Source organism: Pygocentrus nattereri, chromosome 29 (assembly GCF_015220715.1).
Source record: "Pygocentrus nattereri isolate fPygNat1 chromosome 29, fPygNat1.pri, whole genome shotgun sequence".
NCBI classification, from domain to species: domain Eukaryota; kingdom Metazoa; phylum Chordata; class Actinopteri; order Characiformes; family Serrasalmidae; genus Pygocentrus; species Pygocentrus nattereri.
In genome coordinates, this window is record NC_051239.1 from 2,827,288 (window position 1) to 2,853,830 (window position 26,543).

Consider the following 26,543-nt stretch of genomic DNA (forward strand, 5'->3'; position numbering starts at 1 on the left):
TAAGTAAATCTCACTATGTTGGCACATCGTTTCTATTTTATAAACGTGACCGAAAGCACAATGACCTGCCAGTCCAGTGAGATCATAAAATCCCTTAAACATAAGGAAAACCGTCTGTACGGAAGTGACATCATCTCATAACGAGGCTCCAGCAATCTCAGAATGAGAGATCTTAAATATGTTGATTAAATCTAAGATCTTTTACTTGCTGCGACACTTTTTTGCAGCGTTATGTTTATTCCAGCGTTTTCTGCACTCTGGACTCTGACGGCCCAGAGAAACAGACTACACTGAAATCAGCATCATCGTCCGTCGCCTCGTTACGGTCCAGCCGGACTCCAGCTGTTTAAAATGACAAAACAGCTCAGAGGGAAAAAGGAAAGTCGTTTTGTGTTCACATCACGTTTACGCTGCCTCGTATTCCCCAGGGCATGTTTGGGTTTGTCCATCTGAATTTTCGTGACCAAATCATGAGGCTAATTATTCAGTAACTGCGTGAAATAAATGTAGATTTTTTATTTATTTATTTATTTTGTAAAAGCCCCTCAAATGAACAGAACGTGTGTTTTATGATCTCCACATGTCACTACATACTTATAATTTACTGCTGAAAGCCAAAAATCTCCACCGCTCTTTGTGTTGTTTTATTAAAGTGATGTTTCCAGAGCAGATCACTGAAAAGACGCCGTCTGTTTATAGTTTAGAGCCCAGATTTGGGGAAAAACGGGTCGACTTTCAGTAGAAAAACAAAGTTCAGCTTCTTTTATTATAAGGGTTTAAAATGACATCACCGTCTATTAGACTGGAGAGAAGAGCTACAGCCTCACACGACGCCCAGCTTCTGAATGGAGCTTATGGAGTATGAACGTTATGGAGAACATGACCAAGAGCGGTTTGGAGCCACCGGTGGTCCTGAGGAGTTTAAAAGGTTCAAATTACAGCTCCTCCACCTTAAACCTGGTTCTAGCTCATAGAAAGGCAGCAGGAACTCAAATAACCAACCAGAATCTCTGAGGAACGTTTCCAGCACCTTGTTGAAAGTGTACCATGAAGAATTAAGACAGTTCTGAAGGCAAAAGGTGGTCCAACCTTTTACTACCTAATAAAGTGGCCGGTGAGTGTATATAAATTTATCCCTACGATGTTGTTATAAAGATAATACGAGATTATTCCACCTGTTCCCAACGTTGTTCGCTTAATGATAAATGATAAAGAATTATTATTAGTTCCTAAAAGCAGCAAAACGCCCACCTCATACGCAGAGATATGAGATACACCGACTGGACCAGGACGCTTTGATCTGATGAAACACTGCAGATTTGAGACGCCGCTGAACACGACGCGAACATCAGTTTGTCTGGGGGGTTGAACTCTGATCTAAAGCCAAAAGCTGGTCATAACAGCGCCCCCTTGTGGAGAATCTTCAAAAAACGAGTTACAAAATCCAAGAAGCGCTTCACGTCTAAAAAAGCTAAATTAATGCCGTCGTTGTCGTGAGCTGGTGTGGAAAAACGAGGTGCGCATCATGTCGTGATTTCTGCTTAATGTTCCTCTTCCTTTTGATGTTGTTTCGCGGTGAAATCGTGCTGCTGGCCGCCCGCCGCGCATGATAACCCCCCCGAAACAGCCGTAAACACGTTCCACACGACCTCCCAGGCCGATTAGAAGCTAATGAAAAGAATCTAATCCCTTTCTTTATGTTTCCTGCTGCCCACTAAATGGATGTGGGCAGAAAGTGGACACTGAGTGCCCTTTCCTAACCGGGCAATTTATTTTAATGAACCTGTTCTAGATGGAGCGTTTGAGTGTTCTCCGGCATGGATTGGATTAGAGCGTGAAGGTCCCACCCTGAGGCCTGGCTTTACAGCCGTCTCTTCGGTGCTGTTAGCCGGAGGATCCCCTGAAGCCTGGGCTGGTCTGCAATTACCAACTGGGGGAAAGTTCGGAGTGGACAAACAGGCTCGCTAACTCGCCAATGCAGCTCCACCTCCAGCTCCTCATAACCTGAACAGGGTGAAGCAGGAGAACCGTGAAGAACAGGTCGGTTCTCAGGGCTGGAAATTTGAAGGGTCGTCATTAAAGCAGTACTGAAGCTCAGAGAGTCAGAATAAACATCATACAGCGAAGTACAAAGCTCCGCCCTCTAAAGACGTCATTAACAACCATCAAATAAACAAACGCCGCTCAGCGCCGCCCTCTAAAGACGTCATTAACTACCATCAAATAAACAAACGCCGCTCAGCTCCGCCCTCTAAAGACGTCATTAACTACCATCAAATAAACAAACGCCGCTCAGCGCCGCCCTCTAAAGACGACATTAACAACCATCAAATAAACAAACGCCGCTCAGCTCCGCCCTCTAAAGACGACATTAACAACCATCAAATAAACAAACGCCGCTCAGCTCCGCCCTCTAAAGACGACATTAACAACCATCAAATAAACAAACGCCGCTCAGCTCCGCCCTCTAAAGACGACATTAACTACCATCAAATAAACAAACGCCGCTCAGCTCCGCCCTCTAAAGACGTCATTAACAACCATCAAATAAACAAACGCAGCTCAGCTCCGCCCTCTAAAGACGACATTAACAACCATCAAATAAACAAACGCCGCTCAGCTCCGCCCTCTAAAGACGTCATTAACAACCATCAAATAAACAAACGCCGCTCAGCGCCGCCCTCTAAAGACGTCATTAACAACCATCAAATAAACAAACGCCGCTCAGCTCCGCCCTCTAAAGACGTCATTAACAACCATCAAATAAACAAACGCCGCTCAGCTCCGCCCTCTAAAGACGACATTAACAACCATCAAATAAACAAACGCCGCTCGGCTCCGCCCTCTAAAGACGTCATTAACAACCATCAAATAAACAAACGCCGCTCAGCTCCGCCCTCTAAAGACATCATTAACAACCATCAAATAAACAAACGCCGCTCAGCTCCGCCCTCTAAAGACGTCATTAACAACCATCAAATAAACAAACGCCGCTCAGCTCCGCCCTCTAAAGACGTCATTAACAACCATCAAATAAACAAACGCCGCTCAGCTCCGCCCTCTAAATACGTCATTAACGATCATCAAATAAACAAACGCCGCTCAGCTCCGCCCTCTAAAGACGTCATTAACAACCATCAAATAAACAAACGCCGCTCAGCTCCGCCCTCTAAAGACGTCATTAACAACCATCAAATAAACAAACGCAGCTCAGCTCCGCCCTCTAAAGACGTCATTAACAACCATCAAATAAACAAACTCCGCTCAGCTCCGCCCTCTAAAGGCGTCATTAACAACCATCAAATAAACAAACGCCGCTCAGCGCCGCCCTCTAAAGACGTCATTAACAACCATCAAATAAACAAACGCCGCTCAGCTCCGCCCTCTAAAGACGTCATTAACAACCATCAAATAAACAAACTCCGCTCAGCTCCGCCCTCTAAAGACGTCATTAACAACCATCAAATAAACAAACGCCGCTCAGCTCCGCCCTCTAAAGACGTCATTAACAACCATCAAATAAACAAACGCCGCTCAGCTCCGCCCTCTAAAGACGTCATTAACAACCATCAAATAAACAAACGCCGCTCAGCTCCGCCCTCTAAAGGCGTCATTAACAACCATCAAATAAACAAACGCCGCTCAGCTCCGCCCTCTAAAGACTTCATTAACAACCATCAAATAAACAAACGCCGCTCAGCTCCGCCCTCTAAAGACGACATTAACAACCATCAAATAAACAAACGCCGCTCAGCTCCGCCCTCTAAAGACGACATTAACAACCATCAAATAAACAAACGCCGCTCAGCTCCGCCCTCTAAAGACGACATTAACTACCATCAAATAAACAACCGCCGCTCAGCTCCGCCCTCTAAAGACGTCATTAACAACCATCAAATAAACAAACGCCGCTCAGCTCCGCCCTCTAAAGACGTCATTAACAACCATCAAATAAACAAACGCCGCTCAGCTCCGCCCTCTAAAGACGTCATTAACAACCATCAAATAAACAAACTCCGCTCAGCTCCGCCCTATAAAGACGTCATTAACAACCATCAAATAAACAAACGCCGCTCAGCTCCGCCCTCTAAAGACGTCATTAACAACCATCAAATAAACAAACGCCGCTCAGCGCCGCCCTCTAAAGACGTCATTAACTACCATCAAATAAACAAACGCCGCTCAGCTCCGCCCTCTAAATACGTCATTAACGATCATCAAATAAACAAACGCCGCTCAGCTCCGCCCTCTAAAGACGTCATTAACAACCATCAAATAAACAAACGCCGCTCAGCGCCGCCCTCTAAAGACGTCATTAACAACCATCAAATAAACAAACGCCGCTCAGCTCCGCCCTCTAAAGACGACATTAACAACCATCAAATAAACAAACGCCGCTCAGCTCCGCCCTCTAAAGACGTCATTAACAACCATCAAATAAACAAACGCCGCTCAGCTCCGCCCTCTAAAGACGTCATTAACAACCATCAAATAAACAAACGCCGCTCAGCTCCGCCCTCTAAAGACGTCATTAACAACCATCAAATAAACAAACGCCGCTCAGCTCCGCCCTCTAAAGACGTCATTAACAACCATCAAATAAACAAACGCCGCTCAGCTCCGCCCTCTAAAGACGTCATTAACAACCATCAAATAAACAAACTCCGCTCAGCTCCGCCCTATAAAGACGTCATTAACAACCATCAAATAAACAAACGCCGCTCAGCTCCGCCCTCTAAAGACGTCATTAACAACCATCAAATAAACAAACGCCGCTCAGCTCCGCCCTCTAAAGACGTCATTAACAACCATCAAATAAACAAACGCCGCTCAGCTCCGCCCTCTAAAGACGTCATTAACAACCATCAAATAAACAAACTCCGCTCAGCTCCGCCCTCTAAAGGCGTCATTAACAACCATCAAATAAACAAACGCCGCTCAGCGCCGCCCTCTAAAGACGTCATTAACAACCATCAAATAAACAAACGCCGCTCAGCTCCGCCCTCTAAAGACGTCATTAACAACCATCAAATAAACAAACTCCGCTCAGCTCCGCCCTCTAAAGACGTCATTAACAACCATCAAATAAACAAACGCCGCTCAGCTCCGCCCTCTAAAGACGTCATTAACAACCATCAAATAAACAAACGCCGCTCAGCTCCGCCCTCTAAAGACGTCATTAACAACCATCAAATAAACAAACGCCGCTCAGCTCCGCCCTCTAAAGGCGTCATTAACAACCATCAAATAAACAAACGCCGCTCAGCTCCGCCCTCTAAAGACTTCATTAACAACCATCAAATAAACAAACGCCGCTCAGCTCCGCCCTCTAAAGACGACATTAACAACCATCAAATAAACAAACGCCGCTCAGCTCCGCCCTCTAAAGACGACATTAACTACCATCAAATAAACAACCGCCGCTCAGCTCCGCCCTCTAAAGACGACATTAACTACCATCAAATAAACAAACGCCGCTCAGCTCCGCCCTCTAAAGACGACATTAACTACCATCAAATAAACAAACGCCGCTCAGCTCCGCCCTCTAAAGACGTCATTAACAACCATCAAATAAACAAACGCCGCTCAGCTCCGCCCTCTAAAGACGTCATTAACAACCATCAAATAAACAAACGCCGCTCAGCTCCGCCCTCTAAAGACGCCATTAACAACCATCAAATAAACAAACGCCGCTCAGCTCCGCCCTATAAAGACGTCATTAACAACCATCAAATAAACAAACTCCGCTCAGCTCCTCCCTATAAAGACGTCATTAACAACCATCAAATAAACAAACGCCGCTCAGCTCCGCCCTCTAAAGGTGTCATCTGTTAACAACCTGATGAAAACACACACACTTAAAATCCTATTTCTCAGAACGTAAACCGATGATTGTGAAGATTAATGGCTGTGGTACGTCACTCAGGTTCCTTAGGAAAACTCAATGTAATTAGCTTGAGTAACGCTGGTCAGCTGATTATGTTAATTGCTTTGCTGTGAACAGCGCAGGCAGCCTGCAGAGGTAACGCTGAAGTAGCAACAGATGTTCTGAACCAGCCAGCCAGTTTTAAATGAAATGTGCCATTTATTTCAGGGTAGAAACAGCAGAAGAGCAACTGAGAGGCGCTCTGAGTGAAAGAGGAGGAGAAAAATGTGAAGAAACGTCTAAAAGCCTGTTCCTGTATAAGAGGAAGGAGACTGATGGGGTTTTGCCTGTTCTGCTTCATTCTTCTGTTCAGCGTCCCTCAGGGAGACCCACTCTGCACCCACAACAATCATCCCTCGCCTCTTCTGTCTAAGGGCTCTCGACCACGCCCTCTCTCTCTCTCTCTCTCTCTCTCTCTCCTTCCCCCTCTTCTTTTCTCTCTCTCCCCCTCTTCCTTTCTCTCTCTCCCTCCCTCTGTCCCTCTCACTCTCTCACAGGTGAAGAGCTTTTCTAAAGCGTATGGACAGTCATAAGCGGCCTTTCTGACCTTTACTGCCCATCTGGCGTTCACTGAAAAGGTCAAAAACATTTTATCTCTCAGGGCTGTTACTGTAATGTGACTAGAGCTGCAACGAGCCATTATTCACACAACACAACACATCCTGTGTGGATCATATGAACATTATAGAGCTTTTTAAATGAAACAGTAGAAGCCGTATCGCCCCCTACGCTTCCTGTAGTGTATTACAGTCTGTCAGAGCGACTGTGTGGATCATATGAACATTATAGAGCTTTTTAAATGAAACAGTAGAAGCCGTATCGCCCCCTACGCTTCCTGTAGTGTATTACAGTCCGTCAGAGCGACTGTGTGGATCATATGAACATTATAGAGCTTTTTAAATGAAACAGTAGAAGCCATATCGCCCCCTACGCTTCCTGTAGTGTATTACAGTCTGTCAGAGCGACTGTGTGGATCATATGAACATTATAGAGCTTTTTAAATGAAACAGTAGAAGCCGTATCGCCCCCTACGCTTCCTGTAGCGTATTACAGTCTGTCAGAGCGACTGTGTGGATCATATGAACATTATAGAGCTTTTTAAATGAAACAGTAGAAGCCGTATCGCCCCCTACGCTTCCTGTAGTGTATTACAGTCTGTCAGAGCGACTGTGTGGATCATATGAACATTATAGAGCTTTTTAAATGAAACAGTAGAAGCCGTATCGCCCCCTACGCTTCCTGTAGTGTATTACAGTCTGTCAGAGCGACTGTGTGGATCATATGAACATTATAGAGCTTTTTAAATGAAACAGTAGAAGCCGTATCGCCCCCTACGCTTCCTGTAGTGTATTACAGTCTGTCAGAGCGACTGTGTGGATCATATGAACATTATAGAGCTTTTTAAATGAAACCATAGAAGCCGTATCGCCCCCTACGCTTCCTGTAGTGTATTACAGTCTGTCAGAGTGACTGTGTGGATCATATGAACATTATAGAGCTTTTTAAATGAAACAGTAGAGGCCGTATCGCCCCCTACGCTTCCTGTAGTGTATTACAGTCTGTCAGAGCGACTGTGTGGATCATATGAACATTATAGAGCTTTTTAAATGAAACAGTAGAAGCCGTATCGCCCCCTACGCTTCCTGTAGTGTATTACAGTCTGTCAGAGCGACTGTGTGGATCATATGAACATTATAGAGCTTTTTAAATGAAACAGTAGAAGCCGTATCGCCCCCTACGCTTCCTGTAGTGTATTACAGTCTGTCAGAGCGACTGTGTGGATCATATGAACATTATAGAGCTTTTTAAATGAAACAGTAGAAGCCGTATCGCCCCCTATGCTTCCTGTAGTGTATTACAGTCTGTCAGAGCGACTGTGTGGATCATATGAACATTATAGAGCTTTTTAAATGAAACAGTAGAAGCCGTATCGCCCCCTACGCTTCCTGTAGTGTATTACAGTCTGTCAGAGCGACTGTGTGGACCATGTGTGGCCACTAAAGGGCTTCTAATGATGTACCTGCTCTGTCTGCACGGTTGACACACAGAAAAGCCTAAATAAACCTCTCCAGCATATGAAAGCGCTTTCTATCTAAACATAAAAAGCAATAAAATAAGCCTCGTTCATTAAGTGTGCAATATTTATCCAGCCCTGACATTTACAGACGTCCTTTTCTTGAGTCTGAAAGGAGCCGAGCAGCGAGCAGAAGCTGAGCGAGGGAACCGAAGTGATATATTCTTATACTGTCAACCTAAATTCCACTCTGAGAGGGAGCTCAACAAAAAACGCTTGATCAGAAGCCAAAAATACATCCATAAATAACCTGAAGTGAACAGTGAGATGACGTTCCTCATCATTATTAACTTCTACACAATGTCCTTGGAAGGGGTTCTTGAGTTTCCGATGAAAATGGCTGAATATGGTATGTGCTGCAAGCTTCTTCTAACCCTTTTAACCCCTCAGTAGATGATGACTAACGCTGCACTGCACAATGGGCTCTAATGGCCTTAATGCAGGATGATCTCCGGATGATGGAAAGGAAAGAATTCCATGGTAAACAGCAGCGATTTGCTCATGTTTTTGTCATTTTATACCCAGCAAAGGCTGATTTTACAAAACTGGGGTGTAATCAGAGGTTCAGAGGGTTTGGTGTGAAACGGCTCAGACGTCTTTACAGTGGTGGTGATGGGAACCAGGCGTCGCCATGACTACAACACAGATATAGACACTTTATTTACCATCCAGAACCACCATGGAACCTACACGAGTCATCTGAGCTTATATGGAATGTTGATGGTGGAAAACAGTGGAATAATCTGGAATAATGAGTTTTCTTTGGGGACTATTTTGCCGCACAGCGCCCTGCATGTCTCCCTCCACCATGAATGGAGTTGAAGTTCTCTAAACTCTCATAAAACAGCGTCTCAGTCATCAGGCAGTGAATTCAGAACCAGTTCATGTAGGAACTTTCTGTAGGAGCTTTTAGAGGGGGGACGTCTGGTTCCCATCACCACCACTGTGAGGAGCTGTAACACGTTATTCTGCTGCTAAACATTTACACTGTTTAAATGTCTGTTACTGTAATCAGATTTTCCAGTTCAGTCTGTATCTTTGTTTACATCTCAACCACATAATTACGGCAGAACTTTGAAAATATGGTGGGATTGTCCTTCAAGCCTGACATTCTGTCATTAACTAGACTTTTAAGAAGTGTAGCCAGAGAGAAGAGGACATTGATATCAGTCTATAAAGCACTCTTCAGCTAAAACTAAATAAAACAACTCATATAAAATTGTATCAGCCGATATATTATCGATTATTGGATCATTTTTTGCCCCTTAAAATCGTTACTGTCATCATCCCCATAGTTTTCCTACCTGTTAGGCCCGATAAGAGGCCACACGAAGCCTAAGCTGCGTCCATATTTGCCAGCTTCTTGTTTCTAATTGTCTGTTCCACCTTAACTGGTGGAGTCATTTAAGGTGGATCAGACGATTCCAATAAAAAGCCGGTCAATACGAAGGCAACTGTACTAACGCGTTCAGGGGAGCGTGTGATGTCGTAGGAGTGCAGTTAGCACCATGCCAACTGGTGGGCTACAAGCCCCCGTTACTTGTTGGCCACATTAGACACTCAACACGCCTCGAGTGATCCTGAAATCTGATGTACTATCACTTTAAAAGCTGCGCTGAACTCCCCTCCCCCCAAGAAGTTTCACCACCTCAGTGGAGAATTTTTCGGCAGGCGACCCTGAGCGCTGATTTAAACCGCCCCCACTGGTATCCCCCCGGTATCCTCCCTCGGTATCCCCCCTCGGCTGGGAGGCCTGGTGTGCTGGTGGAGGGTGAACAGGGTCTTGTGTTTGCTGGAATGTTTCAGGACCCCCGGGAGAGTGTGTGTGTGTGTGTGTGTATAAGGGTGTGATGGCAAGCAAACAGAGGGGCGGAGCCTGAAAGGGGAGGAAGGAAACTCCCTTAAATCCGATTGGCTCACAGAGTCTCTGAACGCAGAGAGAGATTGCGTGACCCTTGACCTCCAAAACTGCAGCCTGCTGCTAAAAACACACTCCAGTGCAAACACAACTGCAGCAAAACAAACTCATATATACAAACATATAAACACACAAACAGGACAAATAAGAAAGCGGATCTGTGTTATTTGATAATGCAAATGTTATAAGCTCCAAATTAATAATCCATTTTAGGAATGCACCAGAATTTGGGCCACCAAAACCAAAAGTGCACATTTTTGAACATTTTTGGATGAAAAGTTTGCTGAATTGCTAATTGGGGTTTATTAATTTAATGTTTATAATGTTTTAATTAAGTGGTTTAAGTGGTTTATGTGAACCACTGGAGAAAAACATCAGACTAAAATCCTTTTGCTGTAAGTGACCTTATACATAATTTAGTAATAAATAAATAATAATAATAATAATAAATAATATTAATTTTAAAAAACATATTTTATTAAACGTAATGACTGAATATTCCATATTGTCACTACCAAAACAACAAACATAACACTACACAAACTTTAACAAATCATTCAGTCACGAACATGGTCTGAATCAATTCTTATTCACAATATACTGTAATAGCAGGGCATGACCTGGGAGAGCGCTGCTGCTCTAATGCAGTGCTGCCTCTGCTGTACCAACAGAGACTGACTGATGTAACAATCAGTCAATCATATTAGATCTCAGACATTAAAAGCCAATCATAACAGAACTCATACGTTGCAAGCCAGTTATAGTGGCATGGGTGCGAATCCCACTTCTGACACCACTGTGGCATCGGCACAGAAGCGGAAGATGCGGAAAACATAGGACGTCAAACGAGTGCTCTTTTATTTACAAGCAGCATGTTCCCAGTGGTGGTGATGGGAACCAGACGTCCCCCTCTAAAAGCTCCTCACAGAAAGTTCCTACATGAACTGGTTCTGAATTCACTGCCTGATGACTGAGACGCTGTTTTATGAGAGTTTAGAGAACTTCAACTCCATTCATGGTGGAGGGAGACATGCAGGGCGCTGTGCGGCAAAATAGTCCCCAAAGAAAACTCAGTATTCCAGATTTTCCACTGGTTTCCATCATCAACATTCCATATAAACTCAGAAGACTCGTGTAGGTTCTCTGGTGGTTCTGGACGGTAAATAAAATGTAAATTTAACTTTGTGGTTTCTGACACTGTGATCGATAAACACGGAGTAAAGTACATTAGCTCAACTACTCGGACTTTAAACATGTCTTGGATGATTAACCTGTTAAATGGCCAGAGCCCAAAGTTTTATTACACTTCTATAATCGAAGAATAGTTCAGCCAGTTTGCACTGAAGTCCCTGTAGGTGAATAATAATAATAATAATATTAATAATAATAATAATACATTTCTCCAAACTACCACTTTAACACACTCTTCATAGGGAAGTGAAAAGACAAACAGCAGTACTAATATTTAAGAAAGCAGTGCTGCAGATAAGCAGGTGGAACAAGGGGAAGGTCACACCTGCAGGACGCAAGACGAGGCGTCCGGATCGGTAGGGGTGGGGGGAGGGGGGTGTGGGGGGTTTCTTTTTGGGGCGGTGGAGTTCAAAGTTCAAATTTAGTCACTGCAGTTGCACAAGTAGGCAAACAGGAGTTATGCAGTCAAATAAACAGCAAAGCCTGTGTAAACACTTTTACATGACTAATGGCACGGGCCCCCCGCACCACGCTGCCGGCCCCAGGAGCTCTAACAGCATTAAAGGGCCCATATCACACACTTCCCCTGCCTTCTTCACGTAAACACCGCTAAAGTTTCAAAACATGCCAGTCATGCCAGCGCACAGCGTGGTCTGCATGGAAACACATACAGCTGTTTTTAACCCACTGTTTTTGTTTTTGTGATGTCATAACCATGAAAACATTTACATATGACAACTGCATTTTATCCCCACCCATACAACTTAGAGCACTTTAGCTCCTCCCATTCAGTCTACAGCAGTTTAGCCCCGCCCATTCATCCTACAGCAGTGGACTGCATCTTTAAACCAGGCGGACGTTGACGTTGTTCACAGCTTCTAAATCGAATGTCCTGGTCCACCTTAAATGCTAGCACAATGAAACTGCAACACCATTTAAGGTGGAATGGAGGATTCTCAAACCAAGCTGGTTATTGGTCTGGTTTGGTAGTTTTGTATGGTTTGGTCATTACTGGTGTGGTTTGGTAGTTAATTGGTGTGGTTTAGTAGTTTTTAGTGTGGCTTGGTTGTTATTGGCGTGGTTTGGTAGTTAATTGCTGTGGTTTGGTAGTTCTTGCTGTGGTCTGGTAGTTTTCGGTATAGTTAATTTGTTTGGTATTGGTGTGGTTTGGTAGTTTTCAGTGTGGCTTGGTCGTTATTGGTGTGATTTGGTAGTTAATTGGTGTGGTTTGGTAGTTAATTGGTGTGGTTTGGTAGTTAATTGGTGTGGTTTGGTAGTTCTTGGTGTGGTTTGGTAGTTTAATTTGTGTGGTTTGGTAGTTCTTGATGTGGTTTTGTAGTTAATTGCTGTGGCTTGGTAGTTAATTGGTGTGATTTGGTAGTTCTTGGTGTGGTTTGGTAGTTAATTGCTGTGGCTTGGTAGTTAATTGGTGTGATTTGGTAGTTCTTGGTGTGGTTTGGTAGTTAATTGCTGTGGTTTGGTAGTTCTTGGTGTGGTCTGGTAGTTTTCAGCATGATTTGGTAGTTCATGGTGGGGATGGGCAGTTTTCGGTATGGTTTGGTCATTATTGCTGGGGTTTCATTGTTTTCACCTGAACAAAGTCACGTACCTTGCTTGTAAACATCCGAGTACAATTTAAAACACTGAATAACTGCATATTTTGAAAACGTTTACAGATTGGTCTGTTCCCTTGAGAGGATCCAAAATGAAGCCAATACAGTCCAGCCAATCAGAACAGAGCTCATTTACATAAATAAGTATTGGAGGCCCAGTAACAGAAACACTCTGTTTAATTGACTGTAAGAGAGGTTGGAGGATGGTGATGTAGAAATTAACTATGACTGTCTTTGGTTCATTAAACCCCACAAAGCTAATAAGTGAACCTCGGGGAATATAAAGCAGAAGTAACCGTGGGATACGGGCTCTTTAAAGAGACGGTCAGGCATGACTGATGGGGCTTATATGGCTGGTATTAAAGTGAGGGGAGGTATGCAATCTGGTGAGATCTGATCGCCCGTCCACTTCTCTTTCAGGAGGTCAGTGGAAAAGTCTTGGTCAGCAGAGCAAACCTGACCGCACAGAGCAGGACAGTGCCAGCACAAGGGAGAGTGAGCTGGATCAGCACCAAAACAGTGCCTTCAGTTCTAATGGCAGCTTTAATACCTCAGTACTGATACCTCAGATAACAAATCAATAGCCTAACTAATCAATTAAATGCACAGCAGCACTTAATACAGTTGAGCAATAGCTGTAATATTATCACAGCCTTACTTGGTTCACGAGGTGTTTGGGTAGCAGTTGGTGTGGCTTGGTTGTTATTGGAGTGGTTTGGTAGTTTTCAGTGTGGCTTGGTTGTTATTGGTGTGGTTTGTTTGTTGGTGAGATCCGGTAGTTTTCAGTGTAGTTAATTTCTTTGGTATTGGTGTGGTTTGGTAGTTCTTGGTGTGGTTTGGTAGTTTTCAGTGTAGCTTGGTCGTTATTGGTGTGGTTTGGTAATTATTGGTGTGATTTGTTTGTTGGTGTGGTCCGGTAGTTTTTGGTGTGGTTAATTTGTTTGGTCTTGGTGTGGTTTGGTAGTTCTTGGTGTGGTTTGGTAGTTTTCAGTGTAGCTTGGTCGTTATTGGTGTGGTTTGGTAATTATTGGTGTGATTTGTTTGTTGGTGTGGTCTGGTAGTTTTTGGTGTGGTTAATTTGTTTGGTCTTGGTGTGGTTTGGTAGTTTGTAGTGTGGCTTGGTAGTTTTTGGTGTGGTTTGGTAGTTTTCAGTGTGGTTTGGTAATTATTGGTGTGGTTTGTTTGTTGGTGTGCTCCGGTAGTTTTTGGTGTGGTTGATTTGTTTGGTCTTGGTGTGGTTTGGTAGTTTGTAGTGTGGTTTGGTAGTTTTTGGTGTGGTTTGGTAGTTTTCAGTGTAGCTTGGTCGTTATTGGTGTGGTTTGTTAGTTTTCAGTGTGGTTTGGTGTTTTTCAGTGTGGTTTGGTAATTATTGGTGTGGTTTGTTTGTTGGTGTGGTCCGGTAGTTTTTGGTGTGGTTAATTTGTTTGGTCTTGGTGTGGTTTGGTAGTTTGTAGTGTGGCTTGGTAGTTTTTGGTGTGGTTTGGTAGTTTTCAGTGTAGCTTGATCGTTCTTGGTGTGGTTTGGTAGTTTTCAGTGTGGTTTGGTAGTTTTTAGTGTGGTTTGGTAATTATTGGTGTGGTTTGTTTGTTGGTGTGGTCCGGTAGTTTTTGGTGTGGTTAATTTGTTTGGTCTTGGTGTGGTTTGGTAGTTTGTAGTGTGGTTTGGTAGTTTTTGGTGTGGTTTGGTAGTTTTCAGTGTAGCTTGGTCGTTCTTGGTGTGGTTTGGTAGTTTTCAGTGTGGTTTGGTAGTTTTTAGTGTGGTTTGGTAGTTATTGGTGTGGTTTGTTTGTTGGTGTGGTCCGGTAATTTTCGGTGTGGTTAATTTGTTTGTTCTTGGTGTGGTTTGGTAGTTTTTAGTGTGGTTTGGTAGTTATTGGTGTGGTTTGTTTGTTGGTGTGCTCCGGTAGTTTTCAGTGTGGTTAATTTGTTTGTTCTTGGTGTGGTTTGGTAGTTTGTAGTGTGGCTTGGTAGTTTTTGGTGTGGTTTGGTAGTTTTTAGTGTGGTTTGGTAATTATTGGTGTGGTTTGTTTGTTGGTGTGGTCCGGTAGTTTTCAGTGTGGTTAATTTGTTTGGTCTTGGTGTGGTTTGGTAGTTTGTAGTGTGGTTTGGTAGTTTTTGGTGTGGTTTGGTAGTTTTCAGTGTGGTTTGGTAGTTTTTAGTGTGGTTTGGTAGTTATTGGTGTGGTTTGTTTGTTGGTGTGGTCCGGTAGTTTTCAGTGTGGTTAATTTGTTTGTTCTTGGTGTGGTTTGGTAGTTTTTAGAAGGGCTTGGTAGATCTTGATATGGTCTGACAGATTTTAAAACCTGATTGGCTGAGCTGTGTTTGAAGCCATTGTAAAGCCACTGTGAGACCCTATATATGCAGGTCTGTGGCCTCACAACAACGGTAGCTGCATACTGTAATAATGGACCCACTCCAAAACCACTGTGCTGTAATCATAGCATTGCTGCTCACAGGAACCACTGAGTGCACTGGTGTGGTGTTCTTCACCAGAACAGTGTGTGGTTCTCTTTAGTTGTGTGGTTATATGCCCTAGGGAACCTCAATCTGTGTACTACATCGAAGTAGATTAATTTTGCTCTTGCAGGCGACATCATATATAAACAAAGTATGGCAATAAATGTCTAATGCCCAATAAACGGCCAGTGCATTTTGCCAACATTGTCCTCTTCAATGTAAACTGGCCGATTCTAATCTTATGTATGCAGAGTCGCCACCAAAACTCTGACAAAAGTGTATATGTACTAAACGTAGCGCTCTCGTACACCTCTGAGTTCAACTTGTCCAAAAAATAAGAGAACTGGTTAAAAGATCCAGACAACATGTGTCTCCTCACAACCATCTGGAAGACCTGGTCGACCCAAAACTGCCCCATCAGATAAACAGGTCTCAGAGAGAGAGGAGAAGATCAAGCTGCTTCAGATCTGAAAACATCCACAGGTGCTTCTGTCCATCCTTCCACTGTGAGAAGACCACTCAGCGCTGTGGGTCTGAAAGGATGTGTAGCAGATCAAGAATAACCTCACTGAGAAAAGGAGACGGACACATCAAACAAAGAAGCTGGACGATGGACTGACCCCCCCAGAGTCCAGACCTCAGCACCACTGAATGGGTTTGATCATCAACCAGCTTCTCAGACTGAGCTTTGGAGGCGTGTCTTCTCTGAGGAGCTGAAAGTGAGGCTGCTGAGAAGAACGGAAGCTGGAATGAAGGGAGAGAGACTCACTGACTGACCATGCTGAGAGTAGAGTGAGCTGCTGAGGATTCTGGGTGATTTGCTGTTAAATATGTGTTATTTACGGTATGAGGTACGGTTTACTGCACAGAACTTTACATACATATAACTACATCTGCTCTGAATGCTCTGCTATAGAGAACGACTGGCTGGTATGTGTGTATCTGGCTGCGTGTTGGAGAGGCACTGAGCTTTGTTTACGTTTCAAAGGTCTGTGGACTGGACGTTTATCTGCTCACTAGATCAGAACCGACGTCCCGACAGCTCTGGACTGCAGGGCTTTAGCCTTTAGCCTCTAGATGCTAACGTCAGCACATTCCTCCATCTGAAATCTCTCAGTGCTGCACGCTGATCTGAGCCGACATCACACCATTCAGCTACAGCGGTTTAGCTCCACCCATTCAGCTACAGCGGTTTAGCTCCACCGTTCAGCTACAGCGGTTTAGCTCCATCATTCAGCTACAGCGGTTTAGCTCCACCCATTCAGCTACAGCGGTTTAGCTCCACCATTCAGCTACAGCGGTTCACCTCCACCCATTCAGCTACAGCGGTTTAGCTCCACCCATTCAGCTACAGCGGTTTAGCTCCACCCATTCAGCTACAGCGGTTTAAGCTCCACCATTCAGCTACAGCGGTTTAGCTCCACCATTCAGCTACAGCGGTTTAGCCCCACCATTCAGCTACAGCAGTTTAGTTCCACCATTCAACTACAGCGGTTTAGCTCCACCCATTCAGCTACAGCGGTTTAGCTCCACCATTCAGCTACAGCGGTTTAGCCCCACCCATTCAGCTACAGCGGTTTAGCTCCACCCATTCAGCTACAGCAGTTTAGCTCCACTCATTCAGCTACAGCGGTTTAGCTCCACCATTCAGCTACAGCGGTTTAGCTCCACCCATTCAGCTACAGCGGTTTAGCTCCACCATTCAGCTACAGCGGTTTAGCCCCACCATTCAGCTACAGCGGTTTAGCCCCACCCATTCAGCTACAGCGGTTTAGCTCCACCGTTCAGCTACAGCGGTTTAACTCCACCGTTTAGCTACAGCAGTTTAGCCCCACCATTCAGCTACAGCGGTTTAGCTCCACCGTTCAGCTACAGCGGTTTAGCTCCATCATTCAGCTACAGCGGTTTAGCTCCACCCATTCAGCTACAGCGGTTTAGCTCCACCATTCAGCTACAGCGGTTTAGCTCCACCCATTCAGCTACAGTGGTTTAGCTTCATCCATTCAGCTACAGCGGTTTAGCTCCACCGTTCAGCTACAGCGGATTAGCCCCACCGTTCAGCTACAGCGGTTTAGCTCCACCGTTCAGCTACAGCGGTTTAGCTCCACCCATTCAGCTACAGCGGTTTCGCTCCACCATTCAGCTACAGCGGTTTCGCTTCACCCATTCAGCTACAGCGGTTTAGCTCCACCGTTCAGCTACAGCGGTTTAGCCCCACCCATTGAGCTACAGCGGTTTAGCCCCACCATTCAGCTACAGCGGTTTAGCTCCACCCATTCAGCTACAGCGGTTTAGCCCCACCCATTCAGCTACAGCGGTTTAGCCCCACCCATTCAGCTACAGCGGTTTAGCCCCACCCATTGAGCTACAGTGGTTTAGCTCCACCGTTCAGCTACAGCGGTTTAGCTCCACCGTTCAGCTACAGCGGTTTAGCCCCACCCATTCAGCTAATTCATAGTAGATACTGAATAATTCATAGTAGATTCTGAATAATTCACAGTAGATACTGAATAATTCATAGTAGACACTGAAGAATTCACAGTAGATACTGAATAATTCATGGTAGATACTGAATAATTCATGGTAGATACTGAATAGTTCATAGTAGATACTGAATAATCCATAGTAGATACTGAATAATTCACAGTAGACACTGAATAATTCATAGTAGATACTGAATAGTTCATAGTAGATATTGAATAATTCATAGTAGATACTGAATAATTCACAGTAGACACTGAATAATTCATGGTAGATACTGAATAGTTCATAGTAGATACTGAATAATCCATAGTAGATACTGAATAATTCACAGTAGACACTGAATAATTCATAGTAGATACTGAATAGTTCATAGTAGATATTGAATAATTCATAGTAGATACTGAATAGTTCATAGTAGATACTGAATCATTCATAGTAGATACTGAATAATCCATAGTAGATACTGAATAATTCACAGTAGACACTGAATAATTCATAGTAGATACTGAATAGTTCATAGTAGATACTGAATAATTCATAGTAGACACTGAATAATTCATAGCGGATACGGAATAATTCACAGTGGATACTGAATAATTCATAGGGGATACTGAATAGTTCATAGTAGATACTGAATATTTCATAGTAGATACTGAATAGTTCGTAGTAGATACTGAATAATTTATAGTAAATACTGAATAGTTTGTAGTAGATACTGAATAATTCATAGTAGATACTGAATATTTCATAGTAGATACTGAATAGTTCACAGTAGATACTGAATAATTCATAGTAGATACTGAATAATTCATAGTAGATACTGAATAGTTCATAGTAGATATTGAATAATTCATAGTAGATACTGAATATTTCATAGTAGATACTGAATAGTTCGTAGTAGATACTGAATAGTTCGTAGTAGATACTGAATAATTTATAGTAGATACTGAATAGTTCGTAGTAGATACTGAATAATTCATAGTAGATACTGAATATTTCATAGTAGATACTGAATAGTTCATAGTAGATACTGAATAGTTCATAGTAGATACTGAATAGTTCGTAGTAGATACTGAATAATTCATAGTAGATACTGAATAATTCACAGTAGACACTGAATAATTCATAGTATATAGTGAATAATTCATAGTGGCTAATGAAGGCTAAGATTTAGAGTTAATAACTGAGTAATAATCTGCAGTTTGTCCCTTTAATCAGAATCACGGCTGTTTATAATCCCCTCCCGTACGGTGTGTATAGTGTATAGTGTGACTTCTCAGAGCTGCTGGGGAGTTAAAGTTCACATGTAAGGAACTCGATCTGTTCACGGACGTGTATCTGCCCTGTTATGAATAAGCAGCGCGTCTGACCGATCGGCCGGCGTGCGGCAGGTGAGGGAGCTGAAGGCGGTCAGCGCTGGAGCTTGTGGAGCGAGTCGATACGTCATTACAGTTCGCAGCCCCTCTGATTCATTAGAGCACAAACGAGGAACTCACGCCTCATTTATCATCACTCCGCTCTCCGTCCACTCGACTGGACAGCCCATATTCAACACACACACACCAGAAGTTTGGGGACTCCTCAGCTTCTTTACTGACGTTGGGTTTTCACAGTTGCTCTTCACGTCAGTAACCAACGTGGTGTAAAGAGCAGGTTTTAAACAAGGATTTGATTGGTTTTCTTTCCCAAACCAGTGTTTAAAGATGATTCCAGCCCAAAGTGAACCGGATTAATATGGTCAGTTACCGCAAGACCAACAAAGAAAACATCACAGTTTTTATTACAAACATGTTAGAGGTTTAAACAGAGGGATCCACAGGGGTTCACTGTGAAACGGTTCAGACGTCTTTACAGCGATGGTGATGGGAACCAAGCGTCGCCATGACGACAACACAGATATGGACATTTTAGTTACCATCCAGAACCACCAGAGAACCCACACGAGTCTTCTAATAAGTTGGCTTTGGCCTCACAGCTCCCTGCACGTATCCCTCCACCAAAACACACTGCAAATAACACCAAACCATCAAGGGAAATTATCTCAAGCCTTTAAAGCCAGAGTCTTCTTACACACTGAGGCCGATGATTCAGGAACTACAGGGACTTCAGTGCAACCTGGCTGAGCTGATCTTAGATTACAGGAGGGGGTAATAAACTCTGGGCTCTGGTCATTTAAAGGTTTAAATCTAGTCAATATGTGTAATATCTGTCGTATTGAGATTATTTACATTATTATAAGATGATTGAACTTATTTAAGACATTTTTAACTTCTTTTAAGCGAAATGATCTCACTGTCAGTGAAATTGCTGCTTCTTCCACACACATTTCTTTAAACAAGCAAAATTATCCGCCAGAATGGAACGACCTCACCTAAAAACAGGTTACACGGCTTTAGAAACAAGAGAAACGCAATCTTGACATGATATATATTGCATATCGTTGCTGTCCAAAGAAAAACAAGCGTCTCCAAAACGTAAACGTTACAGGAGAAAAACGTTCTGCACGTTCTGTGCCGGTCCAACCAGCGTGGAGTTTTCACACAACGTAAAGGACAGCTGCCGCGGACAAATGACGAACGTTCCCGGCCCAAAATGGAAAACTCTAAGCCGTAAAGGTCTTAATAACAAATGCTTAAAGAAACAGACGAAGCAGCTTAACGGGAGTTTTTCACTCTGATGTCTTTAAAGTGGCGGCTTTGTGTGTAAACTTACAGTCAGTACTGATCCACTGCTGATCTGACTCGGACCAGCCAGAACCCTCAGTAAACACCGTTATATTTTGGCCCAGGAGTGAAGAAAAATAAATACTGAAAATAAATAAATAAATAAACAGAAATATATGTTTTCCTTTGGGCAGCACAAAACATTCACTGTTTTACTAAATATACACAGATTTTAAAGCCTGATTTAGAGCCGAAAGATCAACTTGGATTTAGTCCCTACATGAATCTTCTGAGTTTATAAGGAATGTTGAGGATGGAAAACAGTGAAAAATATGAAAACTCTTTTTTTTTGGCCTCGCAATGTCCCGCATGTATCCCTCCACCCTGAACGCACTGCAAAAACCACGTAATCTCGTCACGTGACATGATCCTGAACCTGTGATATTTCCCATGTTGAGGATCTGAAGCTCATTATGGGGTCGTTTCACTCGTTTCCAGACTTTCAGGTTGTATCCCACTGTACTGACAGCTTTGAGGGGTCAAGCAAAACGAGCGAAATGACCGGCTGATTTAGTGAGAAGGGATGCAGAACGAGTCCTGATCTGGGTTCAGGGATCCCGTAATCAGCTAAACTGCCTGAACATGAGAAATATTAGACATACTGACCAGATTAGTCTGCTTTAAAACCAGTCTCGTAAAACAGCATCTCAATCATCAGGCAGTGAGTTCTGTGAGGAGCGTTTAGAGGGGGACGTCTGGTTCCCATCACCACCACTGTGAGCAGCTCTGATTCTGTTCAGTGTTGGAGCTGCAGAAAGTGTGTCAGCTGGTCCGGAGCGTTAAAGCGGAGCTCCGAGAGCAGCTCGGGGCTCATATAGCAGCTAACAGCTCATGTGTCGACTTGTTGCAGCTCGCGGCATTTAGACGGCATCTACAGTCCACTGGTGCGAGTGTGTGTGTGTGTGTGTGTGTGTGTGTGTGTGTGGGTGTGGGTGTGGGTCTTTGTGGCCTCATTCCTACAACCACGCTTCTCACACACACACACACAGATCAGAGCTGGAACACACACTGACACTGCTGAGACAACTCAGTAAACCAGCGCAGCACGAGAACCGAAATCGACACAAACCAGAAACACCGTCAGCAAAAGTACCTGCACCACCTGCACTCGGACGCAAATGACCATTATCCACCACTCTAAACGCTCAAGTTAGTCCCAACTAAAATCGGTCCCACAGTAAAACTGACACAGAGCAGCGAAGAGTCCGGATCTTAGATGATTACAGGGATTCTGTTCTGATCTATTTAATCCCAAAACATTAACAGAGACGGTAACAAGCTAAATACATACAAACTCATCATTAGGAGTCTGTCCCAAACACTAGCCCCTAAATTTACACCTAAAATAATAATAATAACATAACTAATAAGTGTATCGCTTTTTCAGTTTTTGACATAATGTGAAAATGCCTGCGGTTCTTTACATCGTGTGTAAATTTCGTGATGAATGGACCAAAAGAACCGGCCCAGAATGACTTGGGAAAAATTCTGGTTCCATTGACTTCCATTAAAAGTACAGCAGGTTTTTTCCTTCTCCTGTAAAGTTACTATTTAGGAGATACGAGGTTTTGTTCCGACAGCAGCGTCATGTATAGAATAATACTTACGTTTAATTCTGTATTTTCTAGGTTTTTTGGTTTATTTTAAAGTTTTATATTTAGATTGATGATGAGTTTAATTGAGTTTAATTGAGTTTCATTGTAATTGCGGTCCCTCATTTTCACACTGCCTTTATTATGTAGGCGGAGCCTTATTTTAGCCCCGCCCCTGTGTTTCAGAGCAGGCGGTGGGGCTGCATCCCCGTCCCTCATGGCCACATGGTGAGCAGTTTGATCCCAGTGTTTTGCAGTAAATGAGTCCCAAAGTCTGAATGTCAGTGAGGAGCATTAAGAATCGCCATATTTCCTGCAGTTCAGCTCTTTTTAGTGTTTTAGTGAAAAAATGTGGTGATTTTCTGGGTGAACAGCTGGTCAGAGCTGCGTCTGCTGAGTTTCTGAGCTCAGAATGAGCCGAAATTGAAACATTCGGTCCAGTTTGGATCGAGTTCTGATTGTTTTGGAAATGTTTAATCATTAGTTGTAATAAAATAATCAGAATTATGATAATTACACCGCGACCCTATCTGGACTAAGCGGTTAACGACAATGACGATGACGATGATGATGATTATGGTTCAGAGCCACTCGGAGCAGAAGGAGTTTAGTCTGAATGTGTTTCAGCTCAGACTCTGACCCAGTTCAGCAGAATCATCTGTATATAGATAAAGTTGTGCTTCATAGTATATGTAGATACCCACACCTGCGTAGTTACTACGGCAACCCATGCAGGGTAGGCTGGTGACGTGTGGACACACAAATCAGATTTGACCACTTGTCACCACAAACGCTGCGTTCACATTATAAGCCTCCATGTTCAAATCCGATTTTTTGCTCAGATCTGATCTCTCTAACATGCCGGTTCACATTCGTGGAGATAAGAGACTCAAACCTGTCATCAATGACGACCGAATTAAAGTGATCAGATCTGAGTCACATTACAGCAAAAAATCTGATCTAGTAATGTGAACACAGCCAAAAGATCCGATTTGAGAAATCCGATTTGCCTGCAGTCTGAACGCAGCCTTCACATTAGTCGGAATATCTCTAACTGCTACCATTAAACTAAGGCTGCGCTCACATTTCCAGGCTCAAGTGGCACGAATCTGATTTCTTGCTCTAATGTGAATCAGATCTGGTGTTTTCAGGGCTGTGTGGACACAAATCTGAGCTTTTCAAAGCCGACCTGAGCCACTTTCATATGTGGTCCTAGATCGGATACGTATCAGATTCGTGGCCATGCGACCTAAATGTGACGCCATCATTCATCGTTACCATGGCAACAGCGGCGAACAGCCGTTAAAGCCTGTAAACGGTGGAAAGGAAGCTGGTCTCACCTTTTTCCTCCTCCGTCTGGCTCTAATAATGAAGCTGAGAGCCGATCAGAGTTAATGATCTTCTCAGCGAAGCTCGTTCTGCTCGTTAGTTTGTGCTGATGATGCAGCGATTCAGTCACGTGACGTCACTGAGTAGGAGGAGCTCATGAGGGTCATTTCAGGAGCCGGTTCGTCACATGAATGAATCACCTAAACGAGTAAGAACCATCGTGTGAAAGATCTCAGCCAAAAATCTGATTTGAGAAACGAGGTGCGTAATGTAAATGTAGCCAGAGTGGCTCAGGTCCAATTTGAAAAGATCAGATTTGTGTTCAGCTCTGAGTCACATCAGGGCAAAAAATTTGGATTTGTGTCACTTCAGCCCGGTAATGTGAACGCAGCCAAATAATCTGATTTGAGAAATCCGATTTGCCTGCAGTCTGAGCCCAGTCTTACGACTCCCGCTGAACTAAGAGCGCTTTCAGACCTGCCTTGGTTGGTGCGCCAGTCACACTCTGTCTTTACTTTGGTCACCGTGTTCAGGTCCACTCGGAACACCAGAATCATGTTAGTTCACGAGGGAATCCAACACCAGAGCTCATCAGAGCTGCACTGTCCGTATGATCTGCTGCCCTAGCGGTCGCTCATATCACGCCTCTTCATTAAGGCAAGCAAAATCGGTAAACCACTGATATCAAATAAGGTTTATCACTGCTGCTGATTGTGGTTCTCACAGGCGAGAACCGCCTCTGTTCTCCGTGTTTATGGCGAGCGTGAGATCAGCAGAGCAAACCGGGTCTGAGACCGGGGCGCTGGCTGGACTCTGGACCAGGTCTGTGGTATGTACACTCTGATGGTCCTGCGAGGGCTCTTTAGTAAAGAAAATGGTTCTATATAGAACCATGAACACTTAAAGAACTCTTTTCTTTACTAAAGAACCCTTAAAGAACCACCTTTTTTAAGAGTGTACACACCACAGACCTGGGGGCCGATATCCCAAAACAGCCGTACAACCTGAAGAACCATTTCGAACCCTTTCATGATGCAAAGAACCCTTTAACCATCGCAAAATGGTTCTTCAGATTGATGAAGAACGTGTTGTATTTGGTTCTACATAGAACCTTTTTGAAAATGCATCGTAACAATAACAGAACCCTTTATGGTGCTATACAGAACCAAATACAGCACAGTCTCCATCAATCTGAAGAACCACTTCACCATGCAAAGGGTTCTTTGAGTGTTCACGGTTCTATACAGAATCACTTTCTTTACTAAAGAACCTTTCAGAAGGTTTTTATAGTCATTTCTGGACAAACTGTGTGAAAGTGCTGCTTAAGCATTTTAACCTCAGTCTGTCAGCGAATAGTTCAAACACCTCCTTAAATCAGTCTCACTATTCCACTCCACCTTAAATCAGCCTCACAATTCCGCTCCACCTTAAATCAGCCTCACAATTCCGCTCCACCTTAAATCAGCCTCACAATTCCGCTCCACCTTAAATCAGCCTCACAATTCCACTCCACCTTAAGTCAGCCTCACAGTCCCACTCAACCTTAAGTCAGCTTCACAGTCCCACTCCACCTTAAGTCAGCCTCACAGTCCCACTCCACCTTAAGTCAGCTTCACAGTCCTGCTCCACCTTAAGTCAGCCTCACAGTCCCACTCCACCTTAAGTCAGCTTCACAGTCCTGCTCCACCTTAAGTCAGCTTCACAGTCCCACTCCACCTTAAGTCAGCCTCACAGTCCCACTCCACCTTAAGTCAGCCTCACAGTCCCACTCCACCTTAAGTCAGCCTCACAGTCCCACTCCACCTTAAGTCAGCCTCACAGTCCCACTCCACCTTAAGTCAGCCTCACAGTCCCACTCCACCTTAAGTCAGCCGCTGATGAACAGAAGTCCAGGTGTGAATATTCTCTGCGATCTTCGGCTTGGTGTGAAAAGGTTGAGTGCAGAGTCTCAGATTTCAGACTTGGTTTAAATCATTTACACACGGACAAAATGTGAAACGTGTGCACTTTAGCCCCGCCCATTCACACTGAAGCTATAAGGAGTGTTTCAGCTCACACTGCACAAGGCACAAGGCCAATCAGAACAGCTCTCATTTACATGCATCAGCCTTAAAGGCACAGCAACATAAAGTAAACGACAGCGTTCGTCCTGTAAACATGAACTAACAGTGAATAAACACACAGACGGAGTAAACACAAGACAGGCAGGAGAAGTCAGGTAACGCGGGATGAGGGCCCTTTAAACAGATCAACACACTGTATTCCTGTCTTTGTGGGGTCTTCTCACTCATTTCTGTACAAACTGTGAAGAAACGCGGCTCAAAATCCACAAACAGCGCCTCAGAAACGCGTTTTAGCGCTAAGCGCTGATCCGCGCCGGTTAAAGCTCCGCGAACTGCCGAGGACCTGCCGGAGCGCCCTATCGCGGCAGCCGCCGGCATGTTTTTCCCGCAATCTGGGGACATCGGGTCCCCACAAAGCGGTTTCCTCTCCGCCAGCGTCTCACAGGAATTTTCCGTTCCACCTTAAATGGTGCAGCAGCTACACTGAGGCGCCTGAGGCCGCAGCCGCTGCAGGATTTAAGGTGGGACGGGGGCTTCCGAGGCGAGGCTGGGAGCTGAAGTTGAGCCTCGTCTCTCCGGGACTCACCGCGCCGAACTTGTAGACTTTTCCTCGCGCGCTGTCCTCCGCTCATGTGCTCGCGCTGTCCTCCGCACTCCTGACGCGCGCGCGGATCAGACCAGCATTCCGCGTGTAAACACATACACGCTCGCGCGCACACATACACGCACTGTGTCCCTCTCACACACTGCTCTCCGTGTCTCCCTCTCTCGCTCGCGCGCGCGCTCGCGCACACACACACACACACACCGCGGCGCGTGAACCCGCTCCTCCGGCCCGAGCGCGGCGAGAGTCTCGCGCTGATTTCACTCACTCTCTGCGCTGCTCCGGGACTGCGCGCGCTGCAGGACGGCAGAGGCACGCGCGCCCCCTCGCGACAGGCATCCGCGCGCGCAGCGCATCATAATCGCACCTTCATAAACAACAGAGTGACGACAATAATAAGAGCGTAATGAGCGCAATTAGCTAATTAATCATAATACAGCCGTTATTACAGGACGTCATCGCTGCGGTAGCGCGGCGTCACTTACGCGCCAATTTATCCACAGTCCACAGCCTCTGATGAACTCCCTCTGATTAACTCCCTCTAATTAACTTCCTCTGATGAACTCCCTC

General features: G+C 44.4%; 1 protein-coding gene across 1 annotated transcript in view; it reads right to left on the reverse strand.

Moving 5' to 3' along the window:
• Positions 1–26,241, reverse strand: part of ghra (growth hormone receptor a) — a 74,250-nt gene extending 48,009 nt beyond the window's left edge. The window contains exon 1 of the mRNA XM_037536264.1: positions 25,956–26,241. The gene's annotated coding sequence lies outside the window, so the exon portion shown is untranslated. The remainder of the gene's footprint in view (positions 1–25,955) is intronic.
• Between the last annotated feature and the right edge of the window lie 302 nt (positions 26,242–26,543).